This window comes from Dendrobates tinctorius, unplaced genomic scaffold (genome assembly GCF_039654945.1).
Source record: "Dendrobates tinctorius isolate UK_male_01 unplaced genomic scaffold, ASM3965494v1 ptg000071l, whole genome shotgun sequence".
NCBI lineage: Eukaryota > Metazoa > Chordata > Amphibia > Anura > Dendrobatidae > Dendrobates > Dendrobates tinctorius.
In genome coordinates this window covers 8,909,856-8,915,283 of record NW_027361739.1, presented here as the reverse complement: position 1 = coordinate 8,915,283, position 5,428 = coordinate 8,909,856, and the positions used below count along the sequence as shown (strand labels likewise).

Genomic DNA, 5,428 nt, shown 5'->3' with positions numbered 1-5,428 from the left:
CTCAAGCTGCAGGTAACAATGCATCATGGAGATTAGCGGTAATCTGCACATGGTTACCACGGCTCATCCACAATCTGTAAAGGTGACAGATATAATAAAATACATAATGAATTAACCAGACTGATTTGTCTATTATAGATCCCATGTTTGGAAACCAGCAAACAATTTGAATTGCGCCAAGTGATGTCTGGCACTGAAGCTCGGAAACCACCTATAACCCCGGAGGACCAGCGGCTGTTCCGTGACTTCTCCTACATGAGCAAGAGGTGGAAGAGCATTACAAGCCGCAGCAATAACAACAATGGAAATACAACGTAGTCCCCTCCCCCAATACCTGACTACTGGGTCAGGGAGGCGTGGACCTGGGTGTGGTCTGAAGAAACAGATGTGGTCTGTTGGGATCCCACCCCTGAGTTCTTCCATCTACTCTCTTACATATCAGAGACCATAATCTCCTGCATTCTCTATTGCTGCCCCATACCTCATCTGGCTGCTTGGAGATGTAGGACCATCATACTACAGGACGGCACGGTGGCGCAGTGATTAGCGCTGTTGGCGAGCAGCAAGGTGGTCCTGGGTGTAAATCTGGGTCACCATCTGCACAGAGTTTGTATGTTCTCCCCGTGTCTGTGTGGGTTTTCTCCGGGTACTCCGGTTTCCTCCCACAACTCAAAACATACTGATAGGAGAAAAAAATAAAATGATTAATTATTGAACATCATCAGCCTGTATCTCGTGTATTTCTGTATTTATTATCAGTATGTGATATATAGAAAGGTAGCAACACTGCACATTGTCATGAATTTCATAGACTATTACATAAAGGGAATCTGTCACCCCTTTTTAGTGATATCATGTAAAGATATCACCCAATTGTACATCCCATAAGGATTCTATTAGGATTTTTTATTCCCCCTGACCCTGCACCTTTGATGCATAAATACCTTTGCTATCTTGGTGGAGATGTATGCAAATCGCCGCAGTCCGCTCCGATGGGCATGGCTTAGGCACCTTCTTCCCCCCCCTCCTCGGCTTGCTGAATGTAATCTTCATCTGTGAATATCACAGATAACGTTGTTTTTCGCGCTTGCGCATTGTAAAGGCCTCCGGCGCCTGCGCAGTATGCTTTGCCCAACTGTGGGCGAAGCATACAATCGCTACTGCGCATGCGCCGGCATTTTTCAGCACGGTCTATGCCCCGGAAGTCTTCACATGCAGGACACACTTCCGGGGCATAGACCGCCCTAAAAAATACCGGCGCATGCGCAGTAGCGATTGTATGCTTCGCCCCCAGTTGGGCAAATCATACTGCGCAGGCGCCGGAGGCCTTTTCAATGCGCAAGCATGGAAAACAACGTTATCTGTGATATTCACAGATGAAGATTACGTTCAGCAAGCCGAGGGGGGGGGGCAACTAAGCCACGCCCATAGGACCAGACCGTGGCGATTTGCATACATCTCCACCAACATAACAAAGGTATTTATGCATCAAAGGTGCAGGGTCTGGAGGAATAAAAAATCCTAATAGAATCCTTATGGGAAGCACAATTGGGTGATATCTTTACATGATATCACTAAAAAGGGTGACAGATTCCCTTTAACCTCTACATTACATACCTGTAAGAATTAATTGATGTCCACAGTGGCATAAAACAAGGTCCGTATTTTTATACGTTGGGTCTGACTCCTGCCTAATAGTCATATCTGGAGGTGGAAAGGTTCCCTTTAATAGGCCCGTTCAGTGGGCCTGTTATAATGAGGAGGCCATTGATTGCCATTGTACCAAGGGCACTATGGACATCTTTATCCTAATAAGAGGGAAGTAGGGGATGGGGACGGGATGCCAATGGTAGTGATCACAAAGGGATTTTTGGATGTCAGACATAATATTATGGGGCTCTGGGTATCTTGATATCATAGTGTGTATGTGTATATATATATATATATATATATATGGCCCATTTTGGGGTTTTTGTGTGAAATGATGTCAAATTGGCCCCTTTTCCTCTGTTTTTTATGTTGTTCCAATACACACAAAGGAAATGAACACGTGTATAACAAAACATAGGTAATGGGCATCATTTTCTGGGAGAAATACTCACTTGCAATGTGTCAATGACATTCATTAAAATGTCATCTACTTTGCTCCTTCTGTAAAATTCTAATGATCCTTTATCTGGAAATCCAGATGGACAAGTCACAGCTATGTGTGACTATTGCCTACTTGGCCAAGTCTGAAATACATCGAGGGCACGTGATAAAACAGTACCTGCCATCTGCTGACTGGCGGATGATGTACTAATGCTTTTTCTTCCCCTAAATTAAGATAAATCTGCACATAAATGTTATAATTGTTATCTCACTGGAGACTTGCATGTGGAATGACAACTAGTTTTAAGCAGCGACAGCCACTTGGATCTATTAGCTGGTGAGGGTAAGTTAGGACCTAATCATCACGGTGGTGTAGAAAATATTTATAGCACTTACAAGAGCACAAGAGAGGCCGAAATAACCACTCGACTCGAGTGCATGGAGCTCTCCTGGCTAATTTGTGTTCATGCTTCGGCTAATTTGCCGAATTCCTCGTTTCGTACAGACAGTTTACACGCAGGTAATTTTGAAATGGGTAAAATATTCCCTAGAAATTTGAAAATGGAAAAAATAGTTTTTCAAGTTATGGATTTATGAATCCTCGTAAAAAAATAGATTCTACTGTACAGTTTTATTCTAATTCATTTGTTTAGCAACTAAAATGAAAGGAAATGTCTGCAATATTTATTCTGGCAAGATGAATTATATCTGTCAGAAACCACCACCAAAATCTGTCTACCGGGAGCCCGATTAGGGCAATAAATCCGTCACGCAGAGACCACTTACTTGGCACTTATGATGGAAGACTTTGGTACTTAATGCTTTTAAGACCCGATATTAATAAAACGGTACGATTTTAACGGTCCGAAATCGCACAAAGGTATCTTAACCAGTGATCCGTTTTTTATGCCATTTTTCTTCATCGATGCGATTTTAATCGCATGTAAGGATCCTTTTGACATCCGTCTGGCGAGATTTTCTCGCAGGATAGCTAAATGGACATATAATGGAGCCCAATGACAGGTTTCCGCACACAAACGAATTAATAGATCTAGACACATTAAATACATATATATATTTATCTATATATTTATATATATTTTATACATGTCATAGAGACACATTTATATATATATTTCTAAATCATACAGTTCTTCATTGCAGAATAGCCGCTGAAACAATTGCTGGCTTTTGTATAATCTTTCTCCTGCCCGACATGAAATGACACATGGTTTACATATAGTTAACCATTTCAATTCATGTTTTTTTTGTAATATCTATCACTACTAATTATATGAGGGTTTGTGGGTAAAATTTTGGAGCTGTAGGGGTTCATTTAAGGGGTTAATTCGTTGTATTAAATTGCGGGGACTCCCTGCAGCCTCAGTGACGTCAGCCGGAGTCCCAGCAATTTAATACAACGAATTAACCCCTTAAATGAACCCCTACAGCTCCAAAATTTTACCCACAAACCCTCATATAATTAGTAGTGATAGACATAACAAAAAAACATGAAATGAAATGGTTAACTATATGTAAAGCATGTGTCATTTCATGTCGGGCAGGAGAAAGATTATACAAAAGCCGGCAATTGTTTCAGCGGCTATTCTGCAATGGTGAACTGTATGATTTAGAAATATATATATAAATGTGTCTCTATGACATGTATAAAATATATATATATATTTGTGTGTCTAGATCTATTAATTTGTTTCTTTATTTAACCGGTCACTGTGATTTTACTGTATTTGAAAAAAAAATTGCCGGCTTTTGGTGCGATTTTACCGCAACTCACACATCGTGTCCGTTTGCAATCCAATTTTTTCTCGCCCCCATAGACTTGCATTGTCGAATCCGATCCGAAAATCGGTGACAATCGCAGCATGCTGCGATTGTCTCGGTCCGAGGATCGGATCCGATAAAAAAAATCGCATGATGTGAGCTGCCCCATAGAATAACATTGGGACGAATGCAATGCGATTTTTTATCGCATTGCATTCGTCCGATTTAATCGCTAGTGTGACCCCGGCCTTAGTACCAAATCTGCATTTCTTTATGCTAGGGACCATAAGCCCAAAACACTGATCCTGCTGTCACACTGAGTACCTTATAAGAATACCCCTTGGTTGGATAACATTTTACCGTTAGATGCTGCTGCTGCCTAATAAGTGACACATCGCTGAAATCAGGGTCCCATCCCCAATCTCATGTTACCCTCAGATTACATAGCACAAACCTGCTGACAATTCACTTTACCAGCTGAGTTTCCACAATGCACTGCTCACAGGAAACCAGAAGAATGCATACGTTGGTATTCTGTATGAAGAGAGAATAATCATAATTAAAAAGCAGAATAAGAAACGTTATGCATTAGATGGATGGATAATGCGTCTACTCAAAGGCTAGTTAATATCAATTCCTGTTGCTTAATTATTGTTTTTGATTAATTGATATCTATATATACTGTAGGGATTCTACTCGCTTAGGTGTGATGGGAGACAGTCAGGAGGCAGGTTCTCCTAAAGTTCATGCGGTTTATTACGTCATAAACCAAACAGCACGTCACCAAAATAAACAGCCATCAGTTCAGGAGACAAAATAACCTCATCTGTCCTTTCCTTCAGGCTCAGTCCGCGAGCCTCAGCGCACACAGGAGGTGTATAACCCCTCACATACAGCTGCCTGGTTCAGGAGCAGGCCACATTATAAGGGTGTAGCCACACCCACAAGCCCAGCAACTGACTGGTCACATGACCTCACCACAGGTCCTTCATACAATAATAATACAGCAATATTTATTATGCCTTACATTATGGAGACAAGCCATTTATGAGACACATATCTCCCATCGATTACACGACCCTCAGCCCTGCCACAATACAAAAACTATGATTTCCTTGAATTAATCTGTAATTATGTTAATATGTTATATTATTGTTTCCTCTTCCTGTTTGAAAAAGATACAAACCAGACCGGCCTAAATGCATCTGCACTAATACAAGGTGCAGCGGAGCCAAGTAAAATGGCAGCTGCACAGGTGCATAAATACCAAATGAAACAGCCAGCCTACAGTCAGGGATTGGCCGTGTGGTACACCAGTGCAGAAGAATTGGCATGTGGCAGTGTTCACACAGGGAATGCAGGGCTTCTGGCTCACAACCTCTCAGTAACACCACATAGGGGGGCTGCCCAGTGCCAACTAGAATGCATCCCGTGTGAACAGAGGCCACAAGTTTGCAGAACCATTTGGGCCCAACTGCACCCTGAAAGAAATATAAAAAGTGCACAAAAAACATATCAATATATGTAAGGTATTGGTTGATATTAAGGCCTTAAT

General features: G+C 41.6%; 1 long non-coding RNA gene across 1 annotated transcript; it reads right to left on the bottom strand.

The window, feature by feature from the left end:
* Positions 1–499: 499 nt before the first annotated feature.
* Positions 500–4,758, bottom strand: LOC141096116 (uncharacterized). The gene is made up of 3 exons (XR_012233587.1): positions 4,695–4,758; positions 4,328–4,407; positions 500–679 (listed from the first exon to the last, which is right to left on the bottom strand). It is a non-coding gene; the product is annotated as an uncharacterized lncRNA (long non-coding RNA).
* Positions 4,759–5,428: the final 670 nt, after the last annotated feature.